Source organism: Notamacropus eugenii, chromosome 6 (assembly GCF_028372415.1).
Source record: "Notamacropus eugenii isolate mMacEug1 chromosome 6, mMacEug1.pri_v2, whole genome shotgun sequence".
NCBI lineage: Eukaryota > Metazoa > Chordata > Mammalia > Diprotodontia > Macropodidae > Notamacropus > Notamacropus eugenii.
In genome coordinates this window covers 234,671,100-234,695,426 of record NC_092877.1, presented here as the reverse complement: position 1 = coordinate 234,695,426, position 24,327 = coordinate 234,671,100, and the positions used below count along the sequence as shown (strand labels likewise).

The 24,327-nt window shown below is 33.7% G+C and overlaps 1 protein-coding gene and 1 long non-coding RNA gene across 2 annotated transcripts in view; both read left to right on the top strand.

Moving 5' to 3' along the window:
* Positions 1 to 24,327, top strand: part of GPC6 (glypican 6) — a 1,287,247-nt gene that overhangs the window by 53,058 nt on the left and 1,209,862 nt on the right. The gene's annotated exons all lie outside the window — the stretch shown is intronic.
* LOC140512767 (uncharacterized) overlaps positions 1 to 24,327 on the top strand; it is a 66,849-nt gene that overhangs the window by 4,905 nt on the left and 37,617 nt on the right. The window contains exon 1 of the long non-coding RNA XR_011969903.1: positions 1 to 24,327. This exon is cut by the window's left edge and continues 4,905 nt beyond it; it is cut by the window's right edge and continues 21,385 nt beyond it. This is a non-coding gene — a long non-coding RNA (uncharacterized lncRNA).

The window sequence follows — 24,327 nt, the reverse complement described above, 5'->3', positions numbered from 1 at the left end:
ATTATATATAGCATCAGTGCAATACTTTCTTGCCAAGGCATTAATAACACTATTCTTAAAATTCTTTTGATTGATAAGATTCCAATTCCCAAGTCATTTAATGAATGAATATACAATTTTAAGGAGAAAAGCAGTTTTTAAAAAAATCTATTACTGACATAATAATGAAAATTTGACTTAAATCTTTTAAAGATTACAGTAGTTCTCTATAAATGTATATGCCCATAGAGTGGTACTTTATAAACTATAACCATTTCTTTAATGTCTCAAAGAACTTAGTATTCTTTTCAAAACATCAGGCTATTAAATTTCATGCTCTCTCTATTTCCCCCTGCCAGTGAAAGAACTCTCTTGTGTTTTTTTAATAATATTTATTAGAGTAGCTTTGAGAATCTTGGAAGGGGAAACTTAGGTGTACCTGAAAACGTCTGTACAGGAGGCTGAGGCTGAGAATGGAGGCAATGATCTGAACAATTAAACTATAAGTAGGAAAAGATGTTTTTCTTTGTCTTTTTCACTGAGAGATTTACCATATAAATGTGTACTACTTTGAACTAGCATTATATAAAAATGTAGCTTTTTAAAAATGGAGATGAATGACTTCACATGACAGATTGAGAACGTCACCCTCGTCTCACATTAACTGTCCATTCATTTGCCAATCATGTCTGACTTTTTGTGACCCCATGTGGGGTTTCTGTGACAAAGATGCTGTAATGGTTTGTCATTTCCTCTTCCAACTCATTCTTCAGATTGAGGAACTGAGGCAAACAGGGGGAAATGACATGCCCAAGGTCACACAGCTAGTGTCCAAAGCCAGATCTGAGCTAATGAGTTTTCCTCACTCCAGGCCCAGCACTCTATTCACTGCACCACCTAACCACCCTTATCTTAGGTACAATTATTTTAAAATAATAAATGTTTCCAGTTCATTTGATAATGCTCAATGAAAGAAAAACACATTTTTACCTGTAGCATAGTAGCCTGTAATTATACATGGCACTATAATTCATAAAACATATTTGTATGCTTCAAAAACTCTGGGGTTGGATCATTGTGGTTATTCACTCCATCGTTATAGACTGCAACCTTTCTATATCTCAGCAAATGATTTCATAAGTTTCCTTGACCAAAAAAATCTCTTAACTGACTCATGGTTAAACTTTTTGTGGAGTACCTCCTCTGTATAAATTGGCCTGACATTTGGATGACAATATTGCCAGGCCCATATTCTATCTTGGTTAAAATTTCTCAGGATTTGTGTTCCATCACTATAGACTTTCAGACTCTAGGGTCTCCGCACTAGACACTTTTAGTATAAGTATTTATTAAACATTACGGCTATCAGAGAGTTATGTATTTGATACATAATCTTGCAGATTCCAAAGGACTACTCTACTTACTCATGCCTTCCCATCCAAGGTTATCCTATATTTGCTTTATGTGGGTTTCAGATATACCGATATATCTGCATTTTTTTCTCCTCTCTGTTCCCCTCATCTCCATCTCAGAACGTTCATATAGAGGTGTGAGTCAGAATCTACCCTTCTTAGCTATACCTTAGTCACTAGGTGGGGTCTCATGAGAACTAAGGCCAGTATGAAAGTACATAACCTCATTAGACTAGCAGAATAATTTGGCCAGTCCATTGGCCAAAGGGAATTCTATACTTGAGAGAAGGGACAATTAAGTTTTTGTCTTTCTATTCTTAGAGCTTGACACATTGTAGGGGTTTACTAAATATACCTCGATCAATTGAGAATGCTCCTGTTATAGCTTCTTGCTCCTGGCACTGGCTATTGCAGCCAATGGGACTTCAACTTGTGACTTCTTCTTCCTTAATGTTCTCAGCATGTTTGATGTTTTCACCTGGGATTCTGTCCCAGTCCCCTGCTACTATAATCTCTGCCATAGAAATATTCCCTTGTATTCCTTTAGATTCTAATGCCATGTTGTTAACAAGCATGCTCCACTTCTCCTCCCCCATAAACGCTTCTAATTTATACTAACAAACTGAAATCAAAAGTCCCAAGCATGGTTTCTCAGTCCTCATTCTTTACTGCTACTCATTCCATTTCTGAGACACTAGGTCTGTTTACCAATGTGGGATCAAAGGAGGGCAAAAAGATAAGCGTTATGTAGTTCAGCAGGGGTCATCATACCTCATAAAGTAACAGGACTTCAATCATCATGAACCTTTGTGTAATGTATGTAGATCAGAGCATTAGACTGGGCAAATTATTCTGCCTCATCAAATTTGGTTATGTACTTTCTCATTAGATTTTAGGTGATAGGTGAGGTGTAGCTAAGAAGGATTGATTCTGACTCAAATCTCTGTCCTTCTCTTTGCTTTGCTGCTACAGATGTGCTTTCAGTGTCCACATATGTTATGAAACAAAAGCGGTAAGTGTCATTTTGTCATTGGTCAATTTTCTCCATATTTCTGAGGAAGAGTGTGATGTTGGCCATGGAAGAGGAATGAGAGGGCCTGAAGGAAAGTCTATATAATAATAATTGAAGAGGCAGGGGACTATGGAGAGAGAAGTCTACCATGAGCTGGGCATAGGAGCAGGATAAAATCAGGAAGAAAATAGTCTCAGGAAACAGAAGAGAACATATGGGCTTAGAAAGTTTGAATTAAGAAATCAGGTGGATACTGAAAATAATGGACATCTCTAAATGAGTCATATTGCTTCTACTGCATAATAACTGGTCTCTATAAGCTAGTGTTGTACTGGAACTGAGAGCAGGATATTAAATCCATATTAAAACCAGTGTTCTGTGTTATAAAGTGAGTATGTGAAAGGCAGCTTGAAGGCATGGCAGGCAAACTGGACTTGAAGTCAGAAGTCCTGAGTACAAATTCTGCTTCAGATGCTAAGTGTGATTCAGTTATTCATAAATAAGTTGTGCTTCAATTTCCTTATCTGTAAAATAGGTATAATAATATCACTTTCCTGGGTTATTGTGAAAATAAAATGAGATAATGTTTATTTTTAAGGCTAAATTCAATTTCTGTTTTTACATTCATTTTTATTTAAAAATTGAAGTTCCAAATTTTCTCCTTCCATTTTTTGCCTGCCCCTTTTCTAGGATAATAAGCAATTATATACATACATGCATGTGTATATACATGTATATATGTGTGTATATACATATATATGCAATCATGTAAATCATATATCCATATTAATCATGTTGTGAGAGAAGAAACAGAACAACAGGGAAAAACATGAAAAAAATAATGTGAAAATAGTATGTTTTGATCTGTATTTAGTCACCATTAGTTCTTTTTCTGGATGTGAATAACATTTCCTACCTTGAGTCTTTTGGACTTACCTTGGGTCATTGCATTCCTGAAAAGAAATAGGTAAATCATAGTGGATCTTTGTACAATAGTGCTGATACCGTGTACAATGTTCTCCTGGTTTTGCTCACTTCACTTTGCATCGATGCATTTATCTTTCCAGGTTTTTCTGAAATCAGCCTGCTTCTCATTTCTTATAGCACAATAGTGAGTTAATGTTCAAAAAGGACTTTGCAAACCATAAAGTATAAATGATAGTTAATATCTAAATATATGATTATAGATTATTTAATTATTTATATTATACATAATCATATGTTGCAAAAATGCTAGTAAGCATTATGAAGTCTCTAATTTGAGAATTCTCATTCTTTAGAAAAGTACTTTGGTAAAGTATTCTGAACACTTGTCCTGAGCATGATAAAAATTTTAACATGGAGGAATAGGGATCTGGAGGAGAAAGGAGGAAGGTTAATTAAACAGTCCATATGAAAAAATTTATTCTTTTAAATGGTGATTAGCAGTTTCACAAATCACTTTTGCATATTCTCATTTGAGTTTCACAGGCAGAATAAGAAAAGTTGTATTACACTTGGATACAGATGAGGAAACTGAGGCTCAGAGGATTAAACGATTTACTTATGAAAACACTGTGATCCAGGGATGAGTGGTCATGCTGTCTTTGTAATCTGAAGTACATTAATATCACTTTATAGTATTAAAAGAAAAACAGTCAGAAAGAGAAAGTTCACTTTTGTTAGCACTTATGGATGAGGTATATTTTTAATTTATAAGACATATCAAACTATTTTTAAATATTACAAGATTTAATAAAGTTCACAAAACATTTTGCCAATAATATTTCCCCTTACTTTTTGGTATCTATATTATAAAGGAAAGGAAGTTTCTGTGTTTGATTAGTTTCTATAACTTATTCAGATGCTCATTTATAAAATTTGTTTGTTCCTGAAGAGTTTAAGAGCTATTCACTTTAAAAAAATCTTCTTGACATAGCCTAAACACTCCCCAAATTAGAATTTATATCAAACTTAAGTCCCACAAATGTTGGTAGTACCATTTCCCATGACAAACAGCTAGATATGTAGATTATCACAATGAATAACTAACATTATTAGAGGATTGCCTTTTGGTTTGACATTTAAGCAGTATTATTGAATTTCATTAACGTTAATATGAAATGCAAATGTATAAAAATGTTCTCAGACAATGAAATTGATTTGCTTATTACTTTTCCTGAGTTGCTTATGTTCATGCTTTTAGGATTCATATTTTCATTATACATTCAATCCTTTGAATGTTACCTTTAGAAATACTACACACAAACTTGTGTGCTCTCCCTATAGGAACATACTTTATTCCTGCCCACTCTAAATTTCCCAAAGCATGAAAATTATGTATTATAAGGAGTGTTAGTAGGGAGAAAGTAGCTTAGAAATCAAAGTGTGCTCTGAAATCATCAATTTCCAATGTCCAAATCTTATGCCTAGAATAGTGTGATGATATAACTACCTAGCAGCAGTATTCTGTTAACTGAAATTTAACAACTTTGTCCAGAAGATGAAAGAATAATGAATTACACTAATCAATCTAGATAGATTTAATTAATATTAACATTTTTCCTAATCTTTTTGCTAATCAAGGGTCCTAATCTTGCAATTTATATCCGACTATGATGGATTTTTTTCTTCTCAAAAACACTTAATACTGATCGAAAAGATGATAAAAATACAGCTTAAAGAAAGATGACTGCTTATTAAAAAAACTGATCACTGAAATATTTATGACCTTAGTGCTTATATATAAAAATTCTTCTAATTAATTTGTAGGAAAGAAACCTATTAAAAATTACCAGTGGCTAGTCAGCAAGTATCCTCCTAAAATTAGTCATTTGGCCAAAGTTAATTCTTTAATCCAACAGTTTGAGCTGTTCTGAATGGATAGTAGTTCTGAATGGATAGCTGTGTGGTGCTTAGTAATGTAATCATGTTTTTATAATTCATCAAACCCTGTCCTTAAAAAAAGAATCCTTTCCTTCAGAAAAAAGTAGAATAAATTAAAGGGTAATCATCAACTGCATTAGAATTCCCAAATTGTGTCACCATGCAAGTGTCTAAAAACTCAGAAAGACATTTTTGAATGTGGACAACGGGAGCAAAACATAGAACAGATTAAGGCGATTGTTGTTGAGAGGTAGTTCTAATGGAGTATTTTGTTTTAAACCATACAAAATACTTAAGGTTACTGATGATTGAATATAATTTTTCTTCAATCCCATATTTATACATTTATAACTGAAGTGTTACATGGCTCCAGTAAAATGGATAGAGCACTGAACTTGGACTTAAGAAGACCCGGGTTTGAATCCTGCTGCAGAAAGGATTTTCTAATCCCTTAATAAGTCATTTAACTTCTGTTAGTCTCAATTTCCTCCTCTGAAAAATGGAAGTTATAGTGATATGACTTACCTAATAGGATTGTTATGAGGATCAAAAGAGATAATATTTGTAAAGTTCTTTGTAAACATTAGAGTGCCATACAAACGAAAGTTATTATTATTATAAACTCTACCCAAACAGGATTAACTGTGTGTAGCCTGAAATGAGGGGCAGGATGAGTATTCACCATCTGACTGCGATAGATTTTTCCACCTCAAAAACACTTACTACTGTTCAAAAAGACTGAATATCAGTCTTTGTAAATGCAGATGTCTCTATGCAGATGCAACAATTGAATTTTTATAATTCCTTAAAAATTGTGATTTTTATAATTCTTTAAAGCTTAAATATAATTTTATCATTAAATATTTCAATTAGTGAAGTCATCAAATGTGATTTAGAAATGTAAAAGTTATCACGGTTGAATTGTTTAGAAGAATTCAAAAAGTCCGGACCCCAGTACTCCCTCTGATATTTACTAAATTCCTGACCCTGGTATAAATCACTTTACTTCCATTGACCTTTGTTTCCTTCTCTATAACATGGAAAAATAAATAATACTTGGCTTTTTTTATTTCAGAGGGTAGTCCTTAGTATTAAATGAAATAAGCACATTAATATGCTTTGAAAAACTGAGACTAACTGAGGTCTATCTGTTCATTTGCTTTGCTGAAGTGCAGAATAGGACATAATCAAATAAAGTAGTTATATTAAGCAATATATGGACTTAAATATATTGTGATTGATAATATGCATATACATTATGTAAACTTGTTAAAAGAAAAACTGCATAAAAAATTTCTCAATTTCTTATACAATGGTCTCCTTAGTTCTTTGTATATTGAAACCAAACGTTTGTGTTGATGATTGCTAAGTTCACAGTAAAGAAGAAATTTTTTTTAAAACTAAAAAACCTCTGTAAACTCCTATCTACATGTGAGGTATAATTATTAATCTGGAAAAGAATGGTATCATTAAATCATTTTTTTGATATTAAGAAAAAGGCAGAAACTCAAATACAAACAAAATAACATCAAATAAAATATTAATTCTTTCCTATTTGGGGGGCAGGGGGTAAATCTATGCTGAACTAGAACTATATTTGCATATTTATGTTCTCAGAATCATCAAAATACCTGTGCCTGCAGAATGTCCATGCCTAATTTAGACCTTTAATTTAGGTTGCCATGCCATATACTCACAATAATGCATATTTTATTGACTTGCTTTCCAGGATGTCCTCTCTATGTGGTTCTAATTCATGGGAGTTCCAATCTATACTGAAAGATTTGTGCACATGTAGTCCTTTCATTTTTTTAGGATCAAAAGGTGAGGTGCAGTGTCTGAAAATAAGCGTTGATGCCTCTTTTATATTCTCTGGAGCCAGTGCCTTTTTCATTGTTCATTCAAGAAAGATACTTCAAGGAAAGGTGACTCTTTTTTTCCCTCCATAGTAGTCTATGTTATATGGGCTCACAAACCGAAGAGACATGTCCCATTAACAGTGTCACAGCATGTCTGTGTGCTTAACAGGAAGCTGAATATTCCATTAGAATTTCTTTTTCGTTTGATAGGAGAGATTTTTTTCTGAAAGTATTTCATACAGTTAGGTCTGGACTCATCTTTAAATTAAGCAGGCAAGTGAATGTAATGAGGCTGAAAGTAATCATGCATAACCATTTGCTGACCTTACAAGGATTGAGTGCACATTTGTCACATCATCTAAATGTTCACCCCCAATAAGAAATTTTCCCTTGTGGTTTATTTAAACCAACAGGAGGACTGAGGATACAAGATATGGCAACTGTGTTGAAATCCAATAAAAATGCATGAATTAACATGATGGTAAAAATATTTTTAATGCTTGGCACATAACAACTAATTCTGTAATCTCTGTGGATGTACAGTGATGACATATACTATGTAACCATTTGAATATGTGCATATATATGTACATGTGGAAGTATATAAATATACATATTCTCATATATTTTCACAAATGGGTGTGGATGAGAGAAAACTAATAACTGAATTTTTTCACTATACTTAATGTAATAGAATCTCATTCTTTTGTAGCTAAGAATCATACTGCACAAATTATTGTCTCATGATGTTGCAATGAAATGTAGGAGACCTGAGTTCTGAAATTCTTAGTTCTACTACAGTGAAAAACTTTGGTTTCTTTATATATAAAAATGAGAGGGTTGGATTAGATTCATAATTTTCCTTAAAGAACTCAAATCCTATGCTATTTAATAATTGAAGTTAATTTCCAAGACAACATAGGACAGTGATATATCATTTTGGCTTCCTGTTACCTGGATTATCCATGGTGCTGCACATAAAAAAATTCTACACACTATTATGAAAATATCATATCATCTTAGTGCGTTGGTCATTTCATTGTCTGGATGCAAATATACACAAATATGTATAGGGAGCTCCTAATGAGAAATATCCTCTACAAATACAGGTTGACATCTTTTCAGCAGCTAACACTCTTTGAAAAGTACCTGGTTGTAATTTGTCCATATTCTTATGGGGCAAATGTTTCTTATGGGGCAAATGGGACTTGAACATAAGTCTTGATAGTTCTAAAATCAGTTCGTTATCCAACTTGTCATTCTACTTCTCAGGTTTTTTTTTTTTAATGCTAACAAATAATTAGCAAATTTTATCATCAAAATGCACTGGTGAGGCCATTTTGCCCAAACATCATTAACAGGTAGACAGTACTAGAGAATTCATCTGTGAAAGACCTTCAAATACACTTATTTGGGTACTTCATCAATCAGTTTTTATGGGTACTGTTCATGCCATTTCAGATCAATAAGTAAATTCATAAGCATTAATCAAGTGGTTACTGTATGCCCTGCACTGTGCACTTATGCTTGAAATGCAGAAAGTAACATTAAGATACTTTCAAATATGCAGTCTCCATTCTTGTGGTAATTATTTGGTATCAATTGATAAAATATTAAAGTGATATTGTTGCTTAAGAACCACAGGAGAAGATAACATTTAAGAATTAGCGGTACGGTATGAGGGCAAGAGAGGATGCTAATGATTTAGGAAATAGAAACAATTAGCTCATTGATGACTCAGAGGTTAAAGATAAAAAACAATTAGATATGAAATGATAATTTCATAATACATTACATAAACATTTTCAGGAAATACTAAAAGTAACATAAGCGAAACACACTAGCACCCCACATTTTCTTACAGATATTCAGTAAAGGTATTGCTTATACATGCATATATTCTAAACATGTACACTAATGCATGGTGAAGCAAATTTATTAGTTTTGTGAATAAATAATACTACTTATACAAAATGTATGAACATCAATATAGTAGAAATTAATCCTTCTGTCTACATTTAATTTTCTCAAAATGATTGCAAAAAATATGTAATTAAACTTTTAAAAAAAATCTGTTTAAGTCTATAATGACCATGATTCTATTTCTTTTAGTAAATACAGAAAATATTTTTCAATGCAATTTTTATCACATTCTTTAAAGGTTTCAATATCCACACTATGAATGAGATTTTCAGTGTATCCAGGGTTCATCCATTTCTATTTCCTAAAATCATTGGGATCTAGGAAGCATTTCTGTGCCTTGATTGATCTGTGATTGCGTCTATAAAAATACTCCATCCTATGGTATAAGTGTGGTAACTATCCAAATTATAGGATGTGCAATTCTTATCTATACCCTACTCTTTCAAATTTTAACCAGGAGGCCCCACCTAATGGGCTATGAGCCTTTTTTATATATGTCTTGATATTGTTGGATACTAATGAAGCACATGGTTTGTTCACCAGTTAACCTTGAGTTTCTTGATGACTGGTCTATATCCTTCTCAAGTGATTTATCTCTCTGATATCATACTTTATGCTGTTTCTCCTGAATAATTCCTTACTGGGTAATATGTTCCAGCATACTCATACTTTTCTTGTGATTTTCCATTATCCTTGCCTTTTGGATAACTCAGAACTTTAATTCTTCAGAATCATGGTACTCTTTTACTTAGAATTATGCAAGATCTTGATGGTGTGGGGCAGGAAATGCTTCAACTTCACACATCTAAATTGATTCAAAGAGGGAAAATATATGCATACTCAATTGATAATATTAATCTGTCTTACTCAATAGGGAACTAGGAAGTGAAGGAAATAATGGAAATGGCGGGTGATAAAAGTGAGGGAAGATTAAAGAAGTGGTCAGAAGCAAAACAGATTTTGGAGGAGAGATGAGAAAGACGGGGGGGGGGGGGGTTGGAGGGAAATGCACAGTGAATGTGAATGGATTGAACTCACCCACAAAATATAAATAGCAGAATGAATTAGAAATCAGAATCCAAAAATAGGTTGTTTACCAAAAAACACATTTGACATAGTGAGACACACAGAGAGTTAAAAATAAGTCTCTGGAGCAGAATCTATTAAGTTTCAGCAGAAGTAAAAAAAGGAAGAGGTAGCAATCATGATCTCAGCAAAAGCAAAGGCAAAAATAGACCCAAGTAAATAAGGTAAACAGGGAAACTACCTCTTGCTAAAGGAACCATAGATAATGAAGTAGTCTAAATAGTGAAAATATATACATTAAATGGCAAAGCATCTAAATACTTCAAGAAAGGTTAAATGAATTACAAGAGGAAATAAAACCAAAACTGGTGGAAGACCGAAACTTTCCCCTCTCAGATCTAAATAAATTTTATCATAAAATAAATACAAAAATAAATCATGGAAATGAATAGAATCCATAGAAAACTGAATGGGAATAGAAAGGAGTATAGCTTTTTCTCAGTTGTACATGGCATTTTCACAAAAAATTATAATGTATTAAGGCATGAAAACCTCAAAGACAAATTCAGAAAAGCAGAAATATTCAATGTATTCTTTTCAGACCATAATGCAAGAAAAAATGACATTCAATAAAGGGCTATGGAACCAGAGATTAAAATTTAATTGGAAATTAAAAAATCTAATCCTAAAGAATGAGCAGAGAAGGAAAACTACAGACTAGTTTCCATAATAAATATTGATGCCAAAATTTTAAATAAAGTACTAACAAGGAAATTACAATAATATGTGACTAAAATCATATTCTGTACTTAGGTAAGATTTATAACAGGAGTGCAGGGCTGGTTCAATATTAGGAAAACTATCAGATAATTGACATTGACAGTAACTAAAACAAAAATCATATTATATCAATACATGCAGAAAAATCCTTTGACCAAAAAACAAGCACTCATTCCTATTAAAACACTATAAAGCATAGGAACAAGTGGAACTGTTCTTAAAATAATAAGAAGTGTCTGTGTAAAACCAAGAGCAAGCATTATCTGCAATGGAAGTAAACTTGAAATCTTCCCAATATGATGAGAAGGATGGACCAAGGATGTCCATTATCAAAAATATTATTCATTATTGTAATCAAAATGCGAGCTCTAACAATAACCAAGGAAAAAAAAGATCTAAAGGAAGTAAAATAGGCAATGAGGAAATGAAGTCATCAGCTTTTGCAGTTGATATGGTGGTCCCTAGAGAATCAACTAAAGCCTGGTTGAAACAATTAACTTCAGCAAAATTATAGGATATAAAATAAACATATATAAAGCACCAGTATTTCTATATATTACCAGCAAAACCCAACAAAAGAGATAGGAAAGAAATTGCATTTAAAATTACTGCCAAAAAAATGGAGATGATATGAAAACAATTATGAAACAATTTTTACACAAATAAAGACAGATCTAAACAATGGGAGAAATATCAATTACTTTTGGGTAGACCAACCCAATATAATAGGAATGTCAATTCATATCTAAGTTAATGACTTATTCAGTGCCATACCAGTTAAGCTACTGAAGAACTCTTTTGTAGAATTGGAAAAAAAGAGTAATAATTCATTTGGAAGAACTAAAGATCAAGAATATTAAGAGAATCAATGAAAAAAAAAACATGATGGAAAATGGCCTAGCAGTTCCAGATTTCAAGCTATATTAAAAAGTGAAAATCATTAAAACCATCTTGTATTGGCTACGAAATAGAGTTTGGGATCTGTGGAATAGATTAATTACATAGTACATAGTAATACATTACCATAGTAATCTAATGTTTGATAAACCTAATGATTCAAGCTTTTAGAGTAAGAACTCGTTATTTGACAAAAAAATACTGGAAAAACTGGAATCAAATTTGGTAGAAACCAGCCATATACCAACTTCTTACACCATATACCAAGATAAGGTCAAAATTGATAAGTGATTTACATATAAAGGGTGATATCATAAGTAAATTAGGGGAACATTGGAAAATTTGATTATCAGATCTATGGATAAGGAGTTTGTAACCAAGTAAGAGACAGTGTAGCAAAAGATGTCAAATGGATACTTTTGATTAAGTGAAATTTAAAAGATTTTGCATGAATAAAACCAATTCACTCAAGATTCAAAGAAAAGCAGAAAGCTGGGAACTGAGTCAAATTTATAAAAGTAGAAACCATTCACCAGTTGATAAATGATCAAGGAATATGAACTGCCATTTTTCAGAAGAAATAGATCAAAGCTATTCATAATCAAATGAAAAATGCTCTAGATCACTACTTCTTAGAAAAATGCAAATGAACACAACTCTGAGGTACCACCTCATACCTACCAGATTGGCAAACATGACAGAAAAAGAAAATGATGAATGCTGGAAGGGATGTATTAAAATTGGGACACTAATGTACTGCTGGTGGAGATGTGAACAGATCTAACCATTTTGGAGAACAATTTTAAGCTATGCCCAAAGAATTATAAACCTGTTGATACCCTTTGATGGAGTAATACACTACTATGTCTGTATTCCAAAGAGATTAGAGAAAAGAGAATAGGACCTATCTGTACAAAAATATTTAAAATAGTTCTTTTTGTGGTGGCAAAGAATTAGATATAGAGGTGATGCCCATCAAATGTGGAATGTTTGAATAAGTTGTGGCATGTAATTGTGATGAAATACTTGTGTGGTATAAGAAATGATGAGCAGGATGGTTTGTGAAAAACCTGGGAAGACTTATATGAACTCATGTGAAGTGAATTGAGCAGAACCAGGATAATATTGTATACAGTAATATCAATATTGAAATGATGATCAGTTGTGAAAAACTTAGTTGCATTGCCACAAACACAATGATTCAATACCATTTTAAAGTACTCATGATGAAAAATACTCTCCATCTCCAGAGAGAGAACTGATGAACTCTGAAAAAAGATTAAAGTATATTTAAAAAACAACTTTATTTTTCCTCTACATTTTCTTTTGTAACATGTCCAACATGGAAACGTTTTGTATGACTTCACATGTATAATCAATATCAAATTGCTTGCCTTCTCAAGGAGAGGGAAAAAAGAGGGAGAGAATTTGAAACTCAAAATTTTTAAAAGGTATTTTTGCATAAAACTGGGAAATGCTTAACAAAATATATGTGTTAAATTAGTTAATAAAGAAATAGCGTGGTAGGATTTTGTATTTCCACAGGCTGTGGAGGCAGGACTTGTCAGGAAGACAGGTTCAAATCCCAACTCTGACATTTATCTATATGACCACTGCTGAATAGTTTAATCTCTGAGCAGTTGTTTCCCCATCTGGAGAATCGGAATAATAATCTGAATATCCTAAAGACTTCTTTAAATCAACATTTCCAAATCAGAATTCGGTATCTTCTACCCTAATCCCAACTCTTCCTTTAACTTCCATATTTCTGATGAAGAAACTATAATCCTTCCAATTTCTCAGGTTAACAGTTTTGCGGTTGTCTTTAACTTTGTGTTCTGTCTTCTTATATCTATGTAATTCTCAGGTCTTGTCAATTATATATCCAAAACATCACTTACACAGTTGCCATGCTGATTTCATCTTTTATCAGCTCTTACCTACACTATCACAGTACCCTCCTAATTGGTTCCACTGCTGTATCTTTCTTCCTTCCAATCCACCCTTCACAAAAAAGCCAAACTAATCTTAGTAAGCATAAATCTGAACTTGCCCTTCTTCTGCTCATGAAACTAGAGTGACTCCATATGAAATTTAACCTTTGAGATGAAAGTTAAACTGCTCACCTTGACACCTAAAGTCCTTCACTATCTATCTCTAGGCTACTTTTTTGGACTTGTTTCCTATTGTTCCCCTTTATTTACTCTCCATTCCAGCCAAACCATTCAACTCACTTTGAACTGACCTCAACACTTCATCTACCTCTGTGCATTTGCCAGGTTGTTCCCCATACCTGGGATGTACTTCCTTTTGATCTTTTCATCTTATATGTTTTCATTTTCACCAAAGATCAATTCATCTCTCCCTTCCGAAAGCAACCTTTATTGACCTCCCTAAATGCCAGTTCTCTCTGTCTCTCTCTCTTTCATTGTTCTAGTTTTCTCCTAGCTCTTTCTTCTATTATCTCATATTTTCTTATTGGTGTATACTGTGTGATTTCTACCTCTACTCATCCATCCCCCTTAAAGTATAAAAGATCCTTAAAGATGGAGACTATTCTATTCTCTTCTAATGTCCTTATATCAATAGTCCTTAGCTTAGTGGCTTGAACAAATTCAGGTTAAATATATGCTTCTCGGATTGAATTGACTTTAGCTTATGTGTTGTTTTTTTTTTTTTACCTGAAGTATCTAACACCATATTTCATCTTGTCAAAATCCTGCCAATACTTCAATGTCAAGATCATGAGAATTTCCTCATGATGGCTTTCCTATTTGCTGTAACTGGATGACATCTACCTCTCCTATGAAGACAATTTGTACATTTCTTATGTACCTTATCCCGTATTGCCTTGTTGTAGGATACGTGTGCTTTATATGTGTGTTTATGTATATGTTGTAGGGTTATATATGTGTTTTATTTCCCCTACTAGATGATAATTTTTTCAAGGATGATAATGATATCATATTCATCTTTGTATTCACTAAAGAACATAGAAAAGTGCTTTTTCATAAAGTTAAAAAATAGACAAAAACTTCTTTAACATACTAATGAATTTTTATTTAATTAAACCACATGATCTTTAGGAAATCACCTCTGTATATCTCAGTTTTCTAATCTGTAAAATGAAGGGATTGCTCTAGATGATGTTGTCAATCCTCTAATTCTGATGAACTTTAGATTTTAGATGAACATTATCTCTTGTAACCCACCATCTTAAATAGTAGATTCTTTAGTAATTAAGTATTTTATGTCTTTTAAACCACACATCAGGTTACTCCATAAGATGGACCCTTTAGGATCTTTAAAAAGGATAAATTAAATCATTTTAAATCACAGAATGGTGGGATGTTTGATAAACATTAAAATTAAAAAAAATAACTAAACTAACACATATTTCTTGAGCCCATACCTATTGCCAAAACATGATACTAAGTGTTATAGCAATTGAAGAAAAGTGTTAGAACTGGCTTCAACCTTCAAAGAGTTTACAATCTGGGAAAAAAACTAATGATAATGAAAGAACAGTAACAATAGAAATAAGTAGAATAAGAATTGTCTTACAATATGATCATCATATTTTGTAGAATATCTGAAATTTTTCAAAATATTTTATATTTAATTTTAATGCAACATGAGAACTTAGAGCTGGAAGGAAGGTTAGAGATAATTTAGTCTAACCCCCTAATTTTATACATGAGGTATAAAAAGGTAGGATAAAAGACTTGAACAGGGTCATGCAAATGATATCAGAATTGAGATTTAAACTTACAGAGGCCCTTATTTTTTGTTTTCAGATTTCCTAGGTTTTTCTCTTTAGGACATGCTATGTTTTCTTTCTTTGTATTCCATTCTGGATACATACTTTAGTTGTAGGATAGTTACATACTGATGTCAATTGTAGAAATATTATTAACACCCTGTTTCACTTCTGATGAAACATCTTTTTTAAAGTTATAAATTATATGTGATTAGTAGCATCAACTAGAGGAGATCAAGTATGGTTCTTCAGGCTCTAAATTAATCATATGAATAGCTATTCTCTAAGCAGATATTGCATCATACATGTCCAACAGGCTGTTAAAGTGATCAGAATTAATAAAGCAGAGCAGACATTAATCAGGGATGGTATCTGACTGATTTGCATAAATTAATTAACATTAACAGTTACACCAAGCTGCAGCATATCAGCACCTGGGAACAGAATCATTGCCAGTGAAACAAAGTAGCAAGCTTATAGGGGAGCCAAGAGAGATTAGATCTTCCAGTCACATCAAGGGTACATAACCCAAAGCTTACATAGCCAAGTGACAGCACGGTTTTAAATCAATAGGACTCAGGACTTAGCAGTGTGCCTTCTGTAAAAAAAAAAAATATAGAGGAATGAATTGTAGTAAAATTATGTCCATTGTGGTTTCTTAGCCCTTTATGTTATAGGATCATTAATGTCTGCTCAAATGAATAGACTTTCTATTTGCCCAGCATATTTCTTCCAAATAGAATTTGAATAATTATTTTAATTGCCTCATTACTCATTAATTAAATAGAATATTAGTGAAATGGAGGTAAAGAAAATATGGGTTTGAGTGTGACATTTATTTTTTTTTATTTGGAATTTTATGTGCATCATTTCCCTTTGACTCATTGGAAGGAGGGTGGAGCCGAGATGTCAGAGTAAAGGCATGGATTTGCCTATGCTCTCTCAGTTCCCCTCTAAACATCTTTAAACTAGTGCCCCAAAATGAATTCTGGAGTGTCAGAAGCAACAAAAAGGTGGGGTGAACAATTTTTTAGCCCAGGACAACAGAAAATCAGCAGACAAGGTCTTTGTCACTACAATGAGAGTGGAGCACAGTGCATTGTAGGCTGGTCTCCAGCAAGCCAGCAGTAGTTCTTGGGAAGAACTAAATAGGTAGCAGCAGCTTCCAGAGTTTTCACCCACAGACAGTAAGCCCACAGATAACTGGTTAGAAGGAGATTAAAAGAGAGACTTTGATGGCACTGGGTGCACCGTTCTTTTTCACTGCCAATACACTGATCTTGGTCACAGTTCCAGGGCAGAAAGGAGCATGAGCATAGCAGAGCATACAGCTGCAGGGGATCCATAGAACCTGGTTATAGTTTCAGGGCAGAAAAAAGTGCTCATGGTCTGTCAGGGACTAGAGCACAGGCTATAAGAACACTAGAACATCCCTCTCCTTAGATCATGTCACCTTGGAAGAACTGAAAACTTATAGAACCCCACCCTATCCTGTTGAACTAGCTCTGAAAACAACAGCAGGAAAAACCTGAAGTTAGATATAGTGCCCCCTCTGCTCAAGGAGCAGAAACATAAAGTTAAAGGTCAAGCAATTGGCTGGAAAAAGAGCAACCAACAGGCAACAAAATCCACCTGATCATAGAAAGTTACTGTGGTAACAGGGAAGATCAAAATACAAACTGAGAACAGGACTTCACAGTCAAAACAACTACTTAGAAAGCCCGAAAGTTAAAAAAAAAAGTCAATTGGTCTCAGCTCCCACCACCCAACAAAAGAATTTCTGGAAAAGCTCAAACAGGACTTTTAAATCAAATAAGAGAGGCAGAGCAAAATTGGCAAAATAATGAATGATTTAAGAAAATCATGAAAAAAGAATCAATATCTTAATGTAGGAAGCGTAAAAATATTGAAGAAAATAACACCTTAATAAACAGAATAGTCCAAATGGTAAAAGGAACAACACGAAAGAGAAGAAATTCTTAAAATTTAGAAATCCCCCAATGGAAAAGTAAGCACAAAAACTCAATGAAAAAAGTAAATTCTTAACAATTTGAATTTGTGAAGTGTAAGTTAATAATTCCTTGAGACATCAAGAAAGAATAAAGTATTTTTAAATGAAAAAAAATAAAATGTAAACTATTTCATTGGAATAGCAACTGATATTGAAAGAGTGATCATTTAAAACTTATTAGACTATCTGAAAGTCATGATTAATAAAAAAGATCTTGATATGATATTTCAAGAAGACATCAAAGAAAACTGCTATGATATCCTAGAACCAGCGATTGAAATAAAGTTGAATGAACCCACTGACTACCTCCTGAAAGAGAGCCCAAAATGAACACTCACAGGAATGTTAGAGCCAAATTCCAGAGCTCCTAAGTCAGAGATAGGTAATCTGTGGCCTCGAGGTCCTCAATCACTACCCTGTGCCTGAATCCAATTTGTTTTTTGAAGTTTGGATTCAGTCAAAGGGCTGCACTTAAGGACCTAAAGGGCCACTTATGTCCTTGAGGCCATAGGTTACTCACTTCCATCCTAGGTCAAGAAGAAAAATTTGCAAGCATCCAGAAAGAAATAATTTGAATATCATGGAACCATAGTGAAAATCACATATGATTTAGCAGCTTCCATATTAAAAGAACTGAGGGATTGGAATATGACATTATATAGAAGGCAAAGGAGCTAAGATTACAAGAATCATCTACCCAGTAAAACTGAGTTTAATCCTTCAGGAGGGAAATGGATATTTAAGGAAATAGAGGATTCAAGCATTCCTGAAGAAAAACATCACAGCCGAAGAGAGAATTTGCCATTCAAACACAAGACTCAAGAGAAGCATAAAACAAACAGGAAAGGAACCATAAGCAATTCAATAAGGTTGTATTGTTTACATTCCTACATGGGAAGATGATACTTGTAGTTTCCAAAAACTTTCTCATTATTAGGGCAGCTAGAAGGGGTATACATAGAGGGTATAGGTGTAAGTTGGTTCTGCTAGGACAATATCCTTAAACAAACAAATCAAGACATGAGAAAAACGCAATATATTTGAGGAAGGGGGAAGGCAAAAGGAGAATGTGGTAATTTATCTTGCATGAAAGTGGTACAAAGGGCTTTTACAAGGGAGGGGAAGATGGGGGAATGACAGATGACCCTTGAACTTTCCTCTAAATGGAATTAGCTCAAAGATAACATACACACTCAGTTGAGTATAGAAATCTATCTTACCAAGGGAAGCAGTAGGGGAAATGGAATGAGAGGGGGATCTGAAAGAAGGAGGAAAGACTGGGGAAGATGGTGGTCAAAAGTAAAAAAAAAAAAACACTTTGAGGAGGGACAGGGTAAAATGAGAGAGAGGAAAGGGTAAATGGTAAAATAGGATGGAGAGATATACACAATAATCATAACTCTGAAAAAAATGTACAGTAAGTTTCTCATCTCTCAAAAAAATACTGAGTATTGAACTGAGTTCATTTTATAAAAATAAGAGGCATTCCTGAATTGATAAATGGTCAAAAGATATGAACAGGCAGTTTCCAGATGAAGAAATCAAGACTACGTATAGTCATGAAAAATTATCTGTCACCATCGATTAGAGAAATGCAGATTCAAACAACTCTGAGATACCACCTCAGACCTATCAGATTAGCTAATAAGGAAGAAAAGGAAAGTCCCAAGTGTTGGAGGGAATGAGGGAAAATAGGAAAACTAATGTATTGTTGGTGGAATTGTACAGTGATCCAGCCATCCTGGAGAGCAATTTGGGACTATGCCCCAATGGTTGCAAAAATGTGCATACCCTTTGACCCAGCAGTACCATTATTTGGGTCCTTCCTAGCTTTCTGTGCTTTGCTATATAGTACGTCATTCAGTGAGTTTCAGTTTTCTTGTACAAACTGAAAATAATTCATTCTCAGTTTTGAAAGGAGGTCAGAATGAGATCGTTGTGTATTTTCCTTTCTCTGCTTATATACATGAAGTGTTATGGAAAGTGTTATTTCGGACCTCCATTTTTATACAGGAATGGAATATGGGAGTGCTATGAGAACATTCCCTCCTCCTCCCTTTTTCCCCACAAATTGTTGAATATGGCTATTTTAAGCACTAAAACTTAAATGTGTTGAATCTTGAGTAAGTGTTTCCTTACTGAGATAATGTTTATAAATTCCTTTCAGCCTTTCTGATGATTAAGAGAATGCTTAATTTGCACTGTCATTGCAAGTGATAATCTTTAATCTTTCTATCATGAGAATACCATTCAAATGCTCTCTCTTTTTTTAGCCATATTTCATCATAGAATCTGAACTAGATGGGACCCCAGAGGTTATCTGATTTCACTTATACCTCAGTTTGGAGCTCTTATGCAAATTCCTCCAAAAATAGTCATCCATGTCCTGTTTCAAGACCTACAGCGAGAAAAGTTACTGCATTTTGAGGAAGTGCATATTATTTTTGGACTACTGTGCTTATTAAGATGTTTTTTACTTATATTTTCCCATTGGAATATTTTGTGGCACATTGACCATTGGAGGAGTCTGAGGGGAGAAATGACTGTGGGGAAAAGACTCACCTTTCTCCTATTCATTAGTAGCAATAGATGCTGTCCAACTGCTTTCAATGGATAGATAAATGCAGTGTACTACCTATCCTACTTCTGACCCAGGTCTCAGAGCCATTGGCTCGGGGAGATGATTTTGAGGAAGGATCAGCTGTCCACCAGTTATGGTGGAAGCAAGCCAGCATTAACTGCAGCAGTAGGGCAGCCTGAGGGGGAGACTGGAGGAAACATGTGGCAGACAATTCAAACCATCACCTTGACTACCAGGGTCTCTCTGACCCTGACAGAGACATCCTAGTACTCTGAACCCTAGAGCCTTGGCAGTAGCAATGTTTCTGGCTTACTGTCTGTCAAAATCATCCTGGAAAGCAATTTGGGTGGAGACATAACCTGGCAACTACTTCTGCCATTGCTACAACTTCAGCCCCTAAAGACTCAGAAAAGAAAGTTCTTGCCACCAAAATCTTTGGCACTGTCAATGGTTAATCATCAGAAGCTGATACAATTTTATAAAGAGGAGGCATTAAAATTTTATTTGCCAATGTACCTGAGGATCTTGGAACCTTTTCATCTGATTTAAAGCTGGAATCTTCCAAATGTGTTGCCTCCTCAATTATTGAAATGTGAACTATTTGAAAGTAGAGATTATTTCATTTTTCCGTTTTTATCTTTAGTGCTATCACGTAGTAATCACTTAATGCTATTTTCATTCACTCATTCATTTATTCATTCCTACTTCAAAATGTTGTCAAAATGCAGCAAAATGTAAATTATTATAAAGTTGAAGACTACTCCTACAACTTCTATCAATGGCTTTATGTTCTTTTCCTAACAATAAGCACAACAAGGCAGATTCTTCTATAAATATGAAGTGAGCTCTTTCTGATTATTTTCTGTAGGCTAATCATCCCTAGTTCCATCCTCCAAAGCTTCCAAGTGCTTTCGAGCCTTCTAAAATTCTGGCTACACTTTCCTTAACAATTCTTCATATAGAATATATTAAATATGTAAGTAAGATTGAAATGAGAAAGTTGAAAATGTATATAACTGAACCATCTGATTTCAAGTACTTTAGAGGCATATATATATATATGCTGTATAGTTACATATACAGCATATATATATAAATATATATATGTAAAAAGGTTTTCACATCTGTTTGTTAAAACTAGTACAAGTGTGGACTGTGAGACTTTTTCAATCAAAATAAATTATTTGTAACTTGTTCAAGTTAGTTTATGCAATTAAAAGTTATAAGACCTAAGCTCTTCATTATAAGTTCACTGATTAAAACCTTTCATAAATTCTAATGCCCTCTTTGAGCTGCTATCCTCGTCTTTCATCTCCACTCCTCTTTCCTACTCGTTGTCATGAATTAGTGAGCTTTCCCTAAAATAAACTGTAGTAATGGTTAGGTAGTCATAAAATCATGGCTCTGGAGCTGGTATGGATGCCATAGACTATTTAGCTGTTTTTTTAAGCAACCCATACTTCTTAATGAATTGGCATAATTTTATTTCTAAAAGAAAATTCTGAGTCTGGCACAATTAACAAATGTAAAATGCTTGAACTAGGTAAGTATTTGCTGCAAACTTTTCTTAAAGGTGGTAAGCTTAAAACTGATGATCATATTCTCACAATGATATCATTATAGGATTTTATAGTTTGTAATATTCACTTGGAAATTTATTATAGGTTCTTTCTCAAATTGTTTGTTTCAAACATGTCCCACTGACAGAATTCTTGCTCATTTATTAAATAAATCAGAGGATCTGATGTGTGCAGGGAAATATTCCCATTACCTTCCATCAGAGGACTGCTAGCAAATGGTTGAACTCTTTTTTTTTCCTTTGCACTGATGTGCCAGACACCATACTTTACCAATACAAAAATGCAATAACCATTGCCTCCAGGAATTTATGTCCTGCAGAGTTAGCACAGTGTTCACAGATAACTAAATATAAGAATATAAAAATAAATACAAAGGAATTGGGAAGATACGAACAATTGGAAGAATGGAGAGAAGTCTCTTGAAGGAAGTAGCACTTGAGCTGAACTTCAAATGGTGTGTTTAGTCCCAATACGTGGAGTTGAGGAATGACATTATTTTAAGGCTGGAAAAATTCCTCAGCAAAATAATATAAATTAATTATCTACAAGGAAGAACAATCAGGCCAGCTTAGTTGGATCACTCATGCAAGAAACTTGGAAAGACATTCTATTGAAAAACTTGTAACAGGATGCAAAAGGAATTGTACAGGAAAGCATTTGGTGTCAGGAAATTCGGTAAGGAAAGTAATTGCAGTATTCCACTTGTAAATAGACTGTGAACTCATCGAGAGCAAGGACAGTTTGGGTTTTGTCCATTAGTCTATGAGTTTCATGAGAGAAGGTATTGCTTGGTTTGTTTTTGTTCTTGCCTTTCTTTGCATTCCCAGAACTTAGCACAGTGCCTGTGACATAGTATACCCTTAAGAAATGCTAATTGACTGATTACGTTAGTATTTGAACTAGGTTGAAGACAAAGAATAAGAAGGAAAGACCAGAAAAGAGACACAGGAAGAAGAAAGCATTATAAAGATTCGGGGCCTGACTGCCTACTAGGGATGAATGAGAGGGAGTTGACTGTAGAATAATGCAATGAGTATTAGATTTGGACTCAGGAGACGTATGTTTGAATTCCTGTTCTCATTGCGTTTGTATGATTTTGAACAAGTAACCTTCACCTCTCAAAACATCTTCCTCCTTATAGAAAATGATTGTGCCAGCACTACCTTCTTTACAGGTTGGTTGTAACAGTCAAGTAAGGGAATATATAGTGCTTTATAAAATGTAAAGTATTAGAAGGATTCTAGTTATCATAATCATATTATGAGGGAAAGAGCAAAGATAACTTCAAAATTTGGATGCCAACTACATTGAAGAATGATTAACAAAAACAATATGAATTTTTTTTCTTTTATAATCTAACTGGTTATGCTTTGATTACAAGGCACTGGTAAATATGGGAGCATAATATGGTGGAGAGAAGATGGACTTGAGTCAAGAAAACCTGGCCCTGCCTGGGACCTTTACTGGCTGTTTGACCCTGGGCAAGTCATAACTTCTTAATGCTCTAGTTATCTGTCTAATACTATAAATTACATGCATGGTATTGATTTGCATCAAACCAAACAAGTTTCCACACTAGATGTTTCTTACACCAATGAAATCATTAACTTGGGTACCTCCTACCAAATAATTGATTTGCCTATATATTTAAAATATAAATTTGAGTCTTACATTCGTCTGGAAATTAATATGAGAGAGCTGAATTTGATCAACCTTTATATAGGAATACTGCTAATTAAGAGATAAAACATCGTTTAGATCAATGGTGTCAAATTTGAATGGAAAGAGGGGTGGGGTCATTGAACCATACATGAAGATCTCTGGAGCTATCTGTTGATGAAGAAAACCACAAATTGCCTATGTTTCTTTGCATTTTTATTTATTTTGTTACATATTTTCCAATTATATTTTATTCTGGTTCAGGCTACATCACGGTGTTTTAGAGGAGATGAACCACATGTGATTCACCTCTGATTTAGACTATCATTTAGACTTTGTAAATAAAATTGGATTTACTTTTATATTAAAAAGCAGGATGTCTTATGATTTACTAATTATCCTTCTTTTATACACACACACACACACACACTACATATTATTATGAATAGTGCATATTTGCACAGCATATTTTAAATGTGCTTTAGGATAAATGCATTATTGCAAAAACCTTAAATTTATACCTTAAAAGTGCTCCTTGAGAAGTATGTTCAGAACACTCTTACTTTTGTTTAGTTTTTAATACATGGTCAAAATAGATTGAAATAAGTTATCTCCATGGTGCTTCAGTATGGTCTTATAAATATAGAGGAGTTGGAAAACATTTCCTAGCTTAAGACCATGACTGAGAAATTTTTAGCAATTTCTGTGTACTGCAAAATATCACTTCCCCTTTTCATTTGGACATAAAATCAATCATATACTATATGGTATGGTTGTCATTTTCTTCAGAATTCAGAGTAGCTGTGAAAATTGGCAACTATTCACTGGATTCACAGGAAGTCAGAATTTTACTAGTTTTCTTTTTGCTTGAAGATTCCATGAGATGAGCAGACACCTTCATTTCTTGTAAGTTCACGCCAACCTTATAATGTAATTCCATCATAGATATCATAAAATGAGGACTACACAGTGTTCAAATCAGT